Source organism: Schistocerca nitens, chromosome 1 (genome assembly GCF_023898315.1).
Source record: "Schistocerca nitens isolate TAMUIC-IGC-003100 chromosome 1, iqSchNite1.1, whole genome shotgun sequence".
In the NCBI taxonomy this organism is placed as follows: domain Eukaryota; kingdom Metazoa; phylum Arthropoda; class Insecta; order Orthoptera; family Acrididae; genus Schistocerca; species Schistocerca nitens.
The window spans coordinates 895,555,550-895,572,291 of NC_064614.1; positions in this window are offsets into that span (position 1 = coordinate 895,555,550).

Consider the following 16,742-nt stretch of genomic DNA (forward strand, 5'->3'; position numbering starts at 1 on the left):
TATTTACATAACATCAAATATTATAGCATATACTTATATTAAACTAATAAGAAAGTATCAGAACCTAATAAAAACGCGAATGTTAGGAAAAGAAAATTGGTAGTGTTAAGACGCGAACCACCACCCCAACAAAAACTCATTATTGGATGGAGACGCTACTCATTACGCTAAACCAACAACAGACTCCTTGTAATAAATCATGTTTTCATACCTCTTGCTAAAAACATTAATAGTAGATAATTACGTAACTAATTGAAATTTAATTATAACAAATTGTACTAAGAACAATGCGTTTTGGGTGGATCTTCCGTGTGTCGCTGCCTTCAAATAGCCTATTCTCACAATACGCAAGTTACAATAATTCTTTCGACACGGATATGATGTTTCTCATTATTTTATTGGAATGAATCACACAACTAACAACGGGTTTTCCAGTGATTCTCAATTTGCTTTGTGCTCAGAAACGGCATATATACATATGGGCTTGAAATGAACACCAATATGGCGCCTCACAACTCTGTTCTGAAGGGAGACGCCGTGCGTGTGACGTAGGTGGCGTTGTGCCATCTCATTGGTGAACGCTCAGGCGCACGCTCAGAATATCTGACATGCCAGATATTGCTCTGCACGTTCGGAAAGACTCCCGAACGTGCTATTCCACGCTATGACGTCAGAAACTCGGCACTCTCAACGCCCAACGTTCGGATGCACGGTCCGTGTGCCGACGGCTTTACCCTCACTCACTCACACACACACACACACACACACACACACACACACACACACACAGGACCTTGTTCCACACTAATGGGGCAGTGAGTGGAAATTTGCTAATTAAATTCATTCGATACTTCATACACATAGATACTCCAATTTTGTGGTGAGATGAGCAAGCAGTTCGACAAATATTTCGCAACGGTTACGCCTTCGTCCAAGTGGCATTTCGTTGAATTACCGATGTTTCGCCACAGAACCACACACTTCTGATGATGATGTTTAGTTTGGGGGGCGCTCAACTGCGCGGTTATCAGCGCCCGTACGAAGTCCCTATTTTTACATAGTCCAATTTTTAACTAAATTCAATCTAGCAACAGTCACGAATGATGATGATGACGAAATGGTGAGGACAACACAAACGCCCAGTCCCGGGCAGTGAAAATCCCCAACCCGCTGGACCGAGCGAGGTGGCGCAGTGGTAAGCACACTGGACTCGCATTCGGGAGGGCGACGGTTCAATCCCGTCTCCGGCCATCCTGATTTAGGTTTTCCGTGATTTCCCTAAATCGCTTCAGGCAAATGCCGGGATGGTTCCTTTGAAAGGGCACGGCCGATTTCCTTCCCCATCCTTCCCTCACCCGAGCTTGTGCTCCGTCTCTAATGACCTCGTTGTCGACGGGACGTTAAACACTAATCTCCTCCTCCTCCCAACCCGCTGGGAATCGAACCCAGGACCCCGTGATCCAGAGGCAGCAACGCTAGCCACTAAAAAACTACGAGCTGCGGGCACCGTGCACTTCTGAAAACTACGGGAAGGGGGGAGGTGGTGACGTGGTACAAAAGACCTCTGTTTACATATCAGTTCATCGCCTCCTGCTGCGAACGTTTATTTTCTTACAACCTATAAAACGATGTCCTAAGGCTAAGAGAAGAAATACAGAACCCGCTAGCCAGGAATCAGAAGACACGGTAAGCTGATGGTTATGCCCGGCGATCCTGCCTCAAGGTGGAGTGTAGAACAAGGCGAGGACCAAGGCGCTTACTTGGGCGTCTGTGCGGTCTTCATTTTTTTTTCGTTTCGGTCCGCTGAGCATCGCTAATCGTGGGGGTCAAAATGTCTTTCTCGCGTTGCGGGCGGCGGTCCGTGATTTTCAGTAAGAGCGTCATAAACACCGGGCCATCGTGGATGGCCTTCAGATACGGCCGGAGAGAGAGCAGCGGGGGGCCAGCCGGGGTGCCGGAGGAGCCACAAAACTTGGCCGGCATTCGATGGCACTTTGCGCGTTAGGGGCGTGGCCAACTTGGCAAATGCACTCTGAGTTAGTAAAGTGTGATCAGCCACACCGCGTGCTCGCGCTCCCCCATTACGAATCATGGCCGAGGCTAAGCGTTTTATCGGTGCAGGCCCTAGCGTAACGTAACGCTCACGTTTACTGGCAATTGTTATCTGCTTAATATAAGGTGCAAGACCACGGTTCGGTATAAGGTGGCCCCAGATACACTGAACGTATTATATGGGCCCGTACATTCACTCAATGGGAATTTGTACGTGGATGTAGGCGTGTAAGTGTTTACGTTACATCGCAACTTCGGAACGCTTGAAGAAATCTCAAACAAATTTTATACGCGTTATACACGTATTTTTTTAAGGTCATCATTTTTCTGACTAGTTTGATGCGGCCCGTCACGAGTTCCTGTCCTGTGTCAACCTCATCACATGAAAGTACAGAGTAGCACTTGAATCCTAAGTCCGCAGTTATTTGTTGGATGTGCTACCATCTCCTTCTTCCCCTACAATTTTTACCCTGTACCGTTCCCTCTATGGGTAGTATGATGGACATTATTTCCTGATGTCTTAACGCATGTTCTACCATCGTGTCACTTCCTATTGTCAGTGTTTCCCATACGTTCCTTTATTCGCCCATTCTGTGCAGAACTTCCTCATTTCTGATCTTATCAGTCCTTCTAATTTTCTGCAACCTTCTACAGCACAACAGCTGAAACACTCCGATTCTCTTCTTCCCCCATTTTCTTACGGTCCGTAATTTGGTTCCATACAACACTGCGTTCTAAAAGTGCACTCTCGGAAATTTTTCCTCAAATTAAGGCTGATGTTTGGTGGCGGTGGACTTATGCAGGAATGCCCTCTTTCCCTGTGATAACGTGTATTTCATATCATCCTTACTTCGCTCATTATTTGGCTTCCAAGGTAGTAGCATTCCTACACTTCATTCACTTCCTGGTCACCAGTTTTGACATCAAGTTTACTGCAAATCCATTTCTACAACTCCTCATTATTTTTGTCTTTCTTCGGTTTAGCCTCAACACGCATTCTGTACTCATTAGTATGTTCATTCGATCCAGGTCCTATAAATTCTCGTCACTTTCTCTGAGGGTAGCAATTTCACCAGAGAATCTTCTTATTGACATCCTTTCACCTTTAATGTTGCCGGCCGAGGTGGCCGAGCGGTTCTAGGCGCTATAGTCCGGAACCGCGCGACCACTACGGTTGCAGGTTCGAATCCTGCCTCTGGCATGGATGTGTGTGATGTCCTTAGGTTAGTTAGGTTTAAGTAGTTCTAAGTTCAAGGGGACAGATGACCTGAGAAGTAAAGTCCCATAGTGCTCAGAGCCATTTGAACCAACCTTTAATGTTGAACTCACTTCTGTACCTTTTCTTCTGTTTCCACCAATGCTTCTTCGATGTCTATATTGAACATGGGGCTCTGCAGCAGAAAAATTGTTCAAATGTGTGTGAATTCCTAAGAGGCCAAACTGCTGAGGTCGTCGGTCGCAAGACTTACACACTACTTAAACTAACTTATCGGTAAGGACGACACTCACACCCATGCGCGAGGGAGGGGCCGCACTATTAGTGACATGGCGCCTCTGCAGCAGCCCTTGTTGACCCAACAACATTGTCAATTACAAGTGCAGTAGGCCTAGAATGGCGATATGGGACCGTGAATCAGTGGAAACGTCTTCCCCTGCGTCGGAATATGGCGTGAACCAGAAGAGTAGCTTTTTGAAACATGCACCGCACCACGGCAGCAGGCTGACCGGAGGCAGTATTATACAGTAGCTGACGTTCACTAAGGCTTCCATGGGACCTGTCGAAGTAATCGAAAACATCATGAAAGATGTGGACTAGGGGAACGTCATTAAGGACTAGGTGCATCCCTTCCCGCGTGATGTATTCTCCGACAATATTGGAGGTTTCGTGCAGGATAAATATCCATATCACAAGACTAGAATTGTGATACAGTAGTTTGAGGAGCACGATAGCGAACTCATGTTGATAGCTACCACATTCGAGTGATTCGAACACGATAGTCCGCAGCACGTTGTCTCGCGGTCGCGTTCTCGCTTCCCGAGCACGGGGTCCCGGGTTCGATTCCCGGGGTCAAGGATTATCACCTGCCTCGAGATGACTGGGTGTTTTTGTTGTCCTCATCATTTGATCTTCATTCATGAAAGTGGCGAGATTTGGCTGAGCAAAGGTTGGGAATTTTGTACGGGCGCTGGTAACCGCGCAGTTGAGCGCCCCACAAACCTAACCAAACATCATCATCATTATCGAATACGATACAACATATCTGGGACGCTACCGGGCGCCAGCTTCGAGCTTACAAACCGCCGGTCCGTATAGACAACTGATGCGACGTACCTCCGGAAAACTCCCGAAAGTTCGGCCACTTAGCTGAGTGGTCAGCGTGTCTGGCTGCCGTGCAGCCCAAGTCAGATTCCCGGCCGGGTCGGAGATTTTCTCCGTTCGGGGGGTGGGTGTTGTCTTCATCATCATGTCATCACCATCGATACGCAGGTCGCCCAGTGTGGCGCCAGCTGAAAATACTCCAACTCAGCGGGTGAACTTCGTCATGTGGGGACACTCGAGCACCAATGACATACGATCATTTCATTTCACCTAGCGAAGACTTGTCGAAACCAAGCCACAAAGAATCGCTGCTCTATTGTGTTCCAAATGCGGGCCAAACGATATTTATCTGGTTATGATTATTTTTAGTGATTATTTTTTGGCACAGTATTGCGAATTAGTCCTCGATATACACTACTGGCCATTAAAATTGCTACACCACGAAGATGACGTGCCACAGACGCGAAATTTAGCTGACAGGAAGAAAATGCTGTGATATGCAAATGATTATATTTTCAGAGCGTTGACACAAGGTTGGCGCCGGTGGCGACACCTACAACGTGCTGACATGAGGAAAGTTTCCAACCGATTTCTCATACACAAGCAGCAGTTGACCGGCGTTGCCTGGTGAAACGTTGTTGTGATGTCTGGTGTAAGGAGGAGAAACGCTTACCGTCACGTTTCCGACTTTGGCAAAGGTCGGATTGTAGCCAATCACGATTGCGGTTTATTGTATTGCGACATTGCTGTTCGCGTTGGTCGAGATCCAATGACTGTTAGCAGAATACGGAATCGGTGGGTTGAGGAGGGTAATACGGAACGCCGTGCTGCATCCCAACGGCCTCGTATCACTAGCAATCGAGATGACAGGCATCTTATCCGCATGGCTGTAACTGATCGTTCAGCCACGTCTCGATCCCTGAGTCAACAGATGAGTACGTTTACAAGACAACAACCATCTGCACGGACAATTCGACGATGTTTGCAGCAGCATGGACTATCAGCTCGGAGACCATGGCTGCGGTTACCCTTGACGCTGCATCACAGACGGGAGTGGCTGCGATGGTGTACTCAACGACGAACCTGTGTGCACGAATGGCAAAATGTCATTTTTTCGGATGAATTGAGGTTCTGTTTACAGTATCATGATCATCGCATCCGTGTTTGGCGACATCGCGGTGAACGCACATTGGAAGCGTATATTCGTGATCGCCATACTCGCGTATACCCGGCGTGATGGTATGGCTTGTCATTGGTTACACGTCTCGGTCACCTCTTGTTCGCATTGACGGCACTTTGAACATTTGAGATGTGTTACGACCCTTGGCTCTACCCTTCATTCTATCCCTGCGAAACCTTACATTTCAGCAGGATAATGCACGACCGCATGTTGCAGGTCATGTACGGGCTTTTCTGCACACAGAAAATGCTCGACTGCTGTCCTGGCCAGCACATTCTCCAGATCTCTCACCAATTGAAAACGTCTGGTCAATGGTGGCCGAGCAACTGGCTCGTCACAATACGCCACTCACTACTCTTGATGAACTGTGGTATCGTGTTGAAGCTGCATGGGCAGCTGTACCTGTACACGCCATCCAAGCTCTGTTTCAGTCAATACCCAGGCGTATCAAGGCTGTTATTACGGCCAGAGATAGTTGTTCTGGGTACTGATTTCTCAGGATCTATGCACACAAATTGCGTGAAAATGTAATCACATGTCAGTTCTAGTATAATATATTTGTCCAATGAATACCCGTTTATCATCTGCATTTCTTCTTGGTGTAGCAATTTTAATGGCCAGTAGTGTAGATGGCTGCACGCAGAGTTACGGTCACATTGCTTTCAGTAATGGATGCAACTAGGTCTGCTTCATAAATTTCCACTAATAAAGATGAGACTTAAACTGAGACCTTTTCCGTGTCCTGGAGTTATGATTTGGTCAGTATCAACGTGGCTCGAAGCTCAAATCCTATCAGTAATGTAAGGTCTGTCTAGAAATTAGCCGACTGTTCGTAAATAGAATAAGGACGTCAACTGCGATGTCGAGAAATATGGACGAAAAGTTTGAGTCCGAAAAGTTTTCCTCTCCGCAGTCGAGCAAGACGCAATAGTCTGCGCCAGGGCAGCCGGGCTGCGCAGCGGCCAGAGGCTGCTCGCGTTCGCTGCACGGCGTCCCCGCGGTTTCTGCCAACGTCCTTGCCCACCCGCCCGCCCTGCTGCCGGCCATTGCACGGCCGGCTGGATACACTCGCCGTGTGGGAACGACGCCCATAATCGTTTCGAAACACGCTGGCCGCCGCGCCGGAGAAAGGCCGTGACGTCACTCGCGGGGCAACGGCTGTCCTTGCGCGACCTTGCCCCGAGCGGCGCGGCCGCCGTGCACGGCCCGCGCTGCACGCCGCCCGCTGCCCGGCTAGCCGGCTACCGGCGCTCCGTGTTTACTCCCTCCAACCGGCCTGCACCGGCGCTTTCCGCATCGTCCCTTTCCCACTCCCCGAATAAATCGTCACAATTTCTGACTTCGTATACTGCCCAGACCATCTGCATCTGCGTGCACTGTGTATGCAATTGTCTGCCTCACATTATTCTTGTTTTTTTCCTCCGAATTACTGCAACTTTAACAAATTGATTGGCGACTCCATGGAGTGTTCTGTGCACCACGACCAAATAGTGGATAGAATTGGAAGGAGAATCAGCATTGGCCGTATTTTTTTGTTTCATTATCCGCAAAATCGATTTTCGGTCACTTAGTGACCATCCTCAGTGCTAGAAGTTAAAAATTTCACATAACGATCAGAGAGTATTCAACAGAATATCACAACTACACCTGCGTATGAACATAACAGTTGGTAGGAACATACCTGTAATATACGATTAAAATTGGAAGGCACTGGTATCAACAAGCATCAAAACAAGTATTCAAAACCGGTTGCTTGGCAATTTTATTACTGTTTTATCAACCTCTGAATGTATTTATGGGTTCTGACCCAGTGCTTATGTGGAAGCGTACAACCAGTGTTATAAAAATGATAGCCTGTCCAAATGGGACGAATGATATGTACATCACCGCGTCGTTGAATACGATAACAAAATTGTAAGTCTGCACCCTCAAACCTCTTTTGTTGTTGTAATGAATATTGTTTTATGGCATTTGAATTGTTACTTAGTGGCATTTATCGTACTATTACTATTTTTATATATTTGACTCCTCAGTTTAAACGTAATATTTTACGTAAATCAAGAACGATATACTTCTAACTTCCCACGCCAAATGATGGGTGTTATGTTTTACATTAAGCAACCGGGTATATTTGATGTCATGTATGTATCGGTTTTGACCCACTGCTTATGCGGAAGCGTATAACCATTGTTACAATAATGCTTGCTTGTCCAAAGGGACAAACGAGAGGTACATCATCATGTCGGTTAAATATGATAACAAAATTGTTTGTCCACACCTACAATCTTTTTGGTAATGAATATTGTGTTTCGCGGCATTTTAATTATTACGTAACGGCATTTTCGTACTATTACAATTTTTTATATATTTGACTCCTTAGTCTTAACGTAACATTTTACGTAAATCACGAATGTTGTACTTCTAACTTCCCACGCCAGATGGTGGGTATTATGTTTTTTAAAAACTGTGTTATACCTCATTTCATGTTATTCATATACACTCCTGGAAATTGAAATAAGAACACCGTGAATTCATTGTCCCAGGAAGGGGAAACTTTATTGACACATTCCTGGGGTCAGATACATCACATGATCACACTGACAGAACCACAGGCACATAGACACAGGCAACAGAGCATGCACAATGTCGGCACTAGTACAGTGTATATCCACCTTTCGCAGCAATGCAGGCTGCTATTCTCCCATGGAGACGATCGTAGAGATGCTGGATGTAGTCCTGTGGAACGGCTTGCCATGCCATTTCCACCTGGCGCCTCAGTTGGACCAGCGTTCGTGCTGGACGTGCAGACCGCGTGAGACGACGCTTCATCTAGTCCCAAACATGCTCAATGGGGGACAGATCCGGAGATCTTGCTGGCCAGGGTAGTTGACTTACACCTTCTAGAGCACGTTGGGTGGCACGGGATACATGCGGACGTGCATTGTCCTGTTGGAACAGCAAGTTCCCTTGCCGGTCTAGGAATGGTAGAACGATGGGTTCGATGACGGTTTGGATGTACCGTGCACTATTCAGTGTCCCCTCGACGATCACCAGTGGTGTACGGCCAGTGTAGGAGATCGCTCCCCACACCATGATGCCGGGTGTTAGCCCTGTGTGCCTCGGTCGTATGCAGTCCTGATTGTGGCGCTCACCTGCACGGCGCCAAACACGCATACGACCATCATTGGCACCAAGGCAGAAGCGACTCTCATCGCTGAAGACGACACGTCTCCATTCGTCCCTCCATTCACGCCTGTCGCGACACCACTGGAGGCGGGCTGCACGATGTTGGGGCGTGAGCGGAAGACGGCCTAACGGTGTGCGGGACCGTAGCCCAGCTTCGTGGAGACGGTTGCGAATGGTCCTCGCCGATACCCCAGGAGCAACAGTGTCCCTAATTTGCTGGGAAGTGGCGGTGCGGTCCCCTACGGCACTGCGTAGGATCCTACGGTCTTGGCGTGCATCCGTGCGTCGCTGCGGTCCGGTCCCAGGTCGACGGGCACGTGCACCTTCCGCCGACCACTGGCGACAACATCGATGTACTGTGGAGACCTCACGCCCCACGTGTTGAGCAATTCGGCGGTACGTCCACCCGGCCTCCCGCATGCCCACTATACGCCCTCGCTCAAAGTCCGTCAACTGCACATACGGTTCACGTCCACGCTGTCGCGGCATGCTACCAGTGTTAAAGACTGCGATGGAGCTCCGTATGCCACGGCAAACTGGCTGACTCTGACGGCGGCGGTGCACAAATGCTGCGCAGCTAGCGCCATTCGACGGCCAACACCGCGGTTCCTGGTGTGTCCGCTGTGCCGTGCGTGTGATCATTGCTTGTACAGCCCTCTCGCAGTGTCCGGAGCAAGTATGGTGGGTCTGACACACCGGTGTCAATGTGTTCTTTTTTCCATTTCCAGGAGTGTATTATTCTTTTCCTTGTCTTTTTCTCTTTTACTTGTCCCGCACTCTGACAACTTATTATCGATCTGTTTTATGTTTTGTAAGTTGGTGTTTTTAAAAAACAATACGCCAGTGTATTTTAGATGTTTCCTTCCCCCTTCGTCTGCTATGTTTTTTGCGTACATTTTATATTTGAATTACTTCACGATTCACAAATGCACAAGAGTTATTTTGTGTTAATATCTTGCAAAACCAGTGATATTATGTATTCACGTGACACATGTCACATAGAGGGCGTTCCAAGCCCTGTCACACCGATGTCTGCTGAACAGGTGCATGTAAACAGCAGCCTCAGTTTATGTGATCGCTCTAAGCTTGTTGATACCAGTGCCTTCCAATTTTAATTGTATATTACAGGTATGTTCCTACCAACTGTTATGTTCATACGCAGGTGTAGTTGTGATTTTTTGTTGTATACTCTCTGATCGTTATGTGAAATTTTTAACTTCTAGCACTGAGGTTGGTCACTAAGTGACCGAAAATCGATTTTGTGGATAATAAAACAAAAAAATACGGCCAATGCTGATTCTCCTTCCAACTTTAACAAAGTTACGAACAGAGAGCTTAACGAGCGACTGAACCAAAACACGATACGTAGATCTTTTAGTGTGACATACCAACCATACGTATATGCTACTGAATTTAAGTCTACTTAATAGTAATGCGCGTGGCTAGGCCGGCAGGCCTACGTGCGGGGAACCCGGTTGCCTAGTGCAGAACTTCGCAGTTTACGCAACTTCGGCGAGTTGCGTTGTCCATGAAGATGAGCACAACGCAACGCCCATCGCACTAGAGGAGAAAATCTCCAACCCATCTGGAAACCGAACCTGGGCCCCACGCATCCAATTAAAAATTTGTGTAGGTTAATGGTTGCAGCTGTGAGTTATTTCCAGAAAAGCATTTTTATTTGCCATCAGCTGTATAAACTATATTTATTCTTTACCGGTTGCGGTTGTTTCAACCATCATCAAAGGGAAGAAAAATTATAACGTCTGATGGTTTAAAAATGCATACACAAAAAGTAACAATGAAAAAACGTGGAATGTAACATAACCAGATTTTAAAAATATCTTGAAAAGCTTACATAAGCTACAAGTACACTTCTGACTGGTATATGAAAGTATCTTCTATTGAAAAGACACATTTTTAAACCAACAGTTGTTTTCAGAATGAGATATTCACTCTGCAGCGGAGTGTGCGCTGATATGAAACTTCCTGGCAGATTAAAACTGTGTTCCGGACCGAGTCTCGAACTCGGGACCTTTGCCCACGAAAGGCAAAGGTCCCGAGTTCGAGACTCCGTCCGGCACACAGTTTTAATCTGCCAGGAAGTTTCAACAGTTGTCTTATTTTTTCCAGTTATGGGCGTTGAGAAAAACGAAACCACTAAAGAATATATCTGTAGAGCTGATGGCAAATGAAAACGCTTTTCTATAAATTTGAGTCCCCTGTCTGTATGTGAAGACTAATCTCCAAAGCCTTTGTAGGAATTTTGATACAGTTTTCACTAATACATAGACCGAATGACGAGGAAGTAATGATTAGTGCGTATTATAGATATTGTTGCCTGTTCCGTATTTCACTGTAAAGCTCTATATAAAAGAAAGTATTGCCATCCTATTCCCGTACGTTTGCCGCCGTGCAGTTCAGGATTGGTTGAAACCGCGTCACGTGACATTAGCAGCCATTGTAGACCCAAGCATTACGTGTGAAGCATAGGAAGTGTTCTGTATTTTCGAAGTTTCAAGTAGAATAATGCCTCACTGCAGTGCTTTTGGCTGCTCCTTTCGAGGCGAAAAAGAAGGAAAACTCTACAGAATTCCTTCCGAAGGGAGAGATGCAACAAGAACGAGAATATGACTGATGAAAATCAGCAGAACAAATTGGCAGCCCACTACAGACTCTCGATTGTATTCGGTAAAAACAGTTTTTATTCATTAGTGCAAATCATCTTAAGGTTTAAGATTCTCTCTGTAACAAACTTGCTATATTTTGACTCAGTTGGTGATTGGATTTGGTGCATCATTATACGTTATTAGCCTAACGTCGGTCAAGTTTGTTTTTAAAAGGTACGTCGTCTTCAGGCCTATTATTTTGGACAACCCCTAGTAAAATCGACGCGTTTCTGCTATAAAGGCGTATTTTTTCCAGCTCATAGGATTATTTAGTGGTAATTTATTTACAAAGTTAAATCCTAGAGATAAAACTGCCACTGATAGCACATATATCGAAAACTAGTGAATGGTACCGTACAAAGTTATCATGACTGATAAAGAATTTGACCTGACTGATTGGTTGGTTGTTTTGGGGAAGGAGACCAGACAGCGTGGTCATCGGTCTCATCGGAGTAGGGAAGGATTGGGAAGGAAGTCGGCCGTGCCCTTTCAGAGGAACCATCCCGGCATTTGCCTGGAGTGATTTAGGGAAATCACGGAAAACCTAAATCAGGATGGTCGGACGCGGGATTGAACCGTCGTCCTCCCGAATGCGAGTCCAGTGTCTAACCACTGCGCCACCTCGCTCGGTGACCTGACTGATTGTACAGTGATTTAAACTTGTATTTAGGATGCTCACAATAATAAATTGTACTTTTTTCCACACAATATAATGTACAAAAGAAAAAAAAATTGCACTATGCAAGTACGAAACCTACGATCTATCATTCAGAAACCATTAACGTTACCAGGAGATATTATTACCATTGCAACCTGGCCGTTAATCTACATTACATTAATACAAATGCAGTTGTTACTGGTTCCTACAGCCTACCTTTGATCGTAGGCTTAGTTTTATTCGAACACTTTTTAAAAATATTGTATTCTCTTGTACTTTCGTAATCATTCTCCTAATGTCATAGAACAATTTGCACACAAAATTTTTTGGGATAGATCTGACAAAAATATAAAGCATGCGTAATAATATAGTCACGTTTATCACTTCTATTTACTAAGGTACCACACATATATATTTGAATCCAAAGCTTTATTTCGTATAAAAAAAAGAGACATTGGGCGAATTTTCGTAGTACCGAGTAGCAGGAATAAGAAGTAAGTCAATATAGAGCTTTAAATTAGTGATGGATTTTTCCTTGCACTTGCCAACTAATATTGGTTCCCTTTTGTCCTGTTGACTATTGGATAGGACCAATTTAACGCTAATTACGAAAACAGCTGTTCAAACTAGATTAGGCAACAAGAACTGGGAAATCTGCTTTCGCTATTACTAAAGGATAGCAAGGAAAGAACTGTGTTTCATGCTCGCCACAACAAATGCTTTTCGACTCATTCAACACAAATTTGTTGAGATTTTTTGTTGCTAAATGTCCGACTTGTTCCGTTTGAAGCCACTGATCAGTTTCAGCAGTGCATTTCATAAACACGGCTAAATATGCTGCAGAAGTCAATGTATCACCGGGCGCAGTGGGCCCAAAATGGCGGACACTGGCAAATTGGCCGTACTTTCCCTATACAGAGCTTTATTTCACTGGCGTTTGGAGCGACATCTTGCGACAATGATGGGATCTACAATCTGGTCAGCTACAGAGGAGGCACTATCTGATGGGAGAGGCAGCAAAGTAAATAGCCACCTCGAATTCTAGATCTTGAGCAGAATCTATACGCAAATGGGGTGTAACGAGCGTAAGTGCAGATATTTCTACTTATGACTGAAGACGGCTTACAGAACATTACGTAAGTATTTATGTCTTATACAGACTAATAATTGCAGACACTACAAGTTAATTACAGGACGTACATACAGCCACTAGATTGGACAAAATTCTGTCAATTGACCACGGTTTCGATTGCACTAGGGCAATCTTCATCAGATTAAAAAGTTACATTGAATACATGTAATCACATCATGCTTTAAAACGTCTGAGCAAAAGTGCTCTCGTCAAACAGAAATATCATAGGAATAAAAACAAAAATGTAAAAGTATAACATGATTGTCAACCAGATAAAATACTTCATGGAATATAATGACAACCGTAAGGTCAGAGCGGCATAATACAGCCGCTACCATCCAGCAATCGGTTATGGATCACAGCCAGTCAAATGTTTAAAATTTCAAAACACTACAGGTTTTATGTTTGTAGGTTGGTTAGTATCTTCAGGTATGTATGGGAAGAGCAAGCCATTGGTCCTTATTTTCCCCAGGGCAGCAATCACGTGTTGAAGTGTGGGCGCATGGGAGCAAAACGTTTAGTACTTACTGACAGGTGTACTCCAGTTACTGGTGCAGTTACGATCGCGCAGAAAAATCAGGTGGTAAAGTTTGTGAGGTGTTTCAGGGAAGACTGTTCGGCGCAGAGAGGAAACAACCAATACACTGATGTATGTACACGTTAAGGTACCTAATGTGAAAATATGTGCGCTGACACCCATTACATCCATTGTATACACACAGTAAATTGAAGTCCTCTACCACGTTTTTCGGTCTGTATGTGGAGGTCAATCTCAGGAACTAGCACAAGGATTCTGATACGCTTTTCACTAACGGACTGACTTACTCACGAAGACGTTTGTGTATGTAATTTCTTACTGATACGTCAGAAAAGTTCTCTACCGGTAGATACTTACTTCTGCCTGTAGAAACTTGGAAGTCGATAGTATCGACTAAAGCGACTGCACAAACTAAGCTTGCCCATCCGTTTCCGCCATATTTTTTAATTTATTTATTTGATCTCTAGATGAGCAGCTTTAGTGAGTTACATTGTTATGTAAAATACTTGCAGCCACATATTCGGTTGTATTGTTACCGGTGAATTATGGGGAACATCTCACTGTTTCTTAAATACGTATTATCACCACACAAACGTACAAACTTCCTTATTCTTGTACTAAGGATGTTAATAAATGGAAATCATATTTCACTCGGGTAAGTTTTATGGGATTCCTCGTTGGAAATAACTAACTAATCTGGCAAGAAGTTAATAGTTTACACAGATTACTAAATATAAAATGACTGTAGAGTGTTTCTTCTTCGGTATTAGTAATTGGTGCGTCGGTCAAGCATTGCAGATGTTATTGCTCACTATCTTCACATCTCTGAATTTCAAGAAGAATATCCTTCTTTTTGAACGTATCTTGGAGTGTGGACATACTCGTATATTCTTCGCTGTCGAGCAACGTTCGTGACCCTTACAGACTGAGGAATTTCCAGTACAACGATTGTTTTGTAGAGTTACACATTCTGATTGGTTTAGCAGCGGTCAGTCGACGAGGTGGCGATTTAAATCTGCCAGTTCTGAGAGGTTTAAAACTTTGTTTCTGCAGAGATGTGCAGGACAACGCCGGTGTCCATTTCGTATGTTTAGTACCATTGCGCCGTGTGCCATTCTTACGAGACAACACTGGCAGTGGACATCGAAAGAGTTCAAAGAACTGCGTCTCGTTTCGTATCATCGCAAAACAGAGGGAGAGTGTCCCGGATATGATAAATGACTTATGGTGGCATCCAATATATCATCGGCGTCTTTTTTTTCTTTGGCGCAAGATCTTTTCACGAAACAACAACTCTCGCCTCCAAACGTCAAAATACTTTGTGGACTCCCATCTACTTAGGGAGAAATGGCCACCATGATAAAATAAGAGAAAGCTCACACAAAAATGTTTAAGTGTTCATTAACCCTACGCGGTATACAGGTGTGGAACGATGTAGAAGTACTCTACCTGACAAAACAGGTGATGTACCCAGAAGGCACGGTCGGGTGTCCGTGCAACGTCCTACACGTGGATACGTCAATGTTTACAGCTGCAGTTCTAAGTGACTGATACAATGGCTACCAGAGAGCACTAGTTACTTGTGTTTAGTGTTACTACCAAGCCTGGTAGGGCACATAAGAGGCGTGAAGAGCATCAGATAGTGAGTAATCACCGTGATGGATACGGAGACCCCGTGCACGTGTGTGAGACACGTTATCAGCACCTGAGACAGTTTGAAAGGGGCCTCACCGTTGGTCTCCATTTGGCCAACTGGACGAATCACACAGTACCAAATTCGTGGGGCATTTGGATGCGACAGCTGCCCCGATGTTGGACTGTACGGGAACGTGAGGGAGGGCAGACTCGTCCTAAGGATTCTGGTCGACCACGTCTGACCACCACAAGGGAGAATCGCCGTATTGTGCACCGAGCACCTCGTAGCCCCTTCACAGCCGCCAACTACATTCTGTGTCATCCCGCACCACAAGCTGGAGCCTAGCAGCTGCCAGAGTAGGGAATTACCGCCAGATGTGTGACAACTTCTAACATCGCCATTCAAGTGGCTGCATTTGAAGGGGTGCTGCTGACAAACGACTTGCATTTTATTCAGTGACGAATAGCGGTTCTGCACCACCGCGGGCGACCATCATCGAAGAGTATAATGGCGACCTGGTCAGAGATTACATTCTTCGAATGGTTTGGAGAGGCAAAGCGGCGTTACTACTGGTGTCATGGTATGAACAACCATCGGGTATGGCTTCAGATCTCAGCTTGACGTGACTGAGGGATTACTGACATTACATCGGTCCTGTGTGCTTGTGTGTTACCTGTTATGCGACAGTGTCAAGGTCATAGTTTTCAACAGGACAATGTTCATCCATAGATGGAACGCTTCTGCGTGATGTTGAGGTACTTCCGAGCCCAAGACCTGTCCCCAATAGAACATGTGTACGACAAGCCTTGTCGTCAACTTGGTCCAAGTCCAAGATGTCAAGTACCAATTACGAAAGCTGTAATTGGAGAGGATACGACGGCTTTATGACGCCGTTTACAACTGAAACAGTGTTTGCATCTGGGCCACAGGGTTCAGGCTGCCATTTTCCTTGTGAACGTCACTCGATTCTGTAATTGCAATACCATTGCAAACATTGTCAACCCGTTAAGTTCCATTTTGTTTCCTCCTCCCATTTTGGATACTTCACATTTTTAAAATGGCGGTGTAATCTGAAAGCGGTTCTATGAACACCACCCCCCCCTCCCCCCTCCAGCCAAACACTTAAGTGTGAATTACGGAACCCTGTTGTGCATACTATGTAGATGAATACAACCTTGGCTTATGAGGAGCATTTTTCTAAAGTCATCGCTAAACCCCGAACTGGGAGCCAAACCCTCCATAAGCTATGTTGAGCCACGTGGGGCTCAAAAAGCATTGTATTTTAGGCATGTCGACCACTCTGTATACACTGCTGACCAGTGCGACACAAAGAAGGATAGATAGTTCAGTCGTGTGCAGTATAGTAGGAAGAAT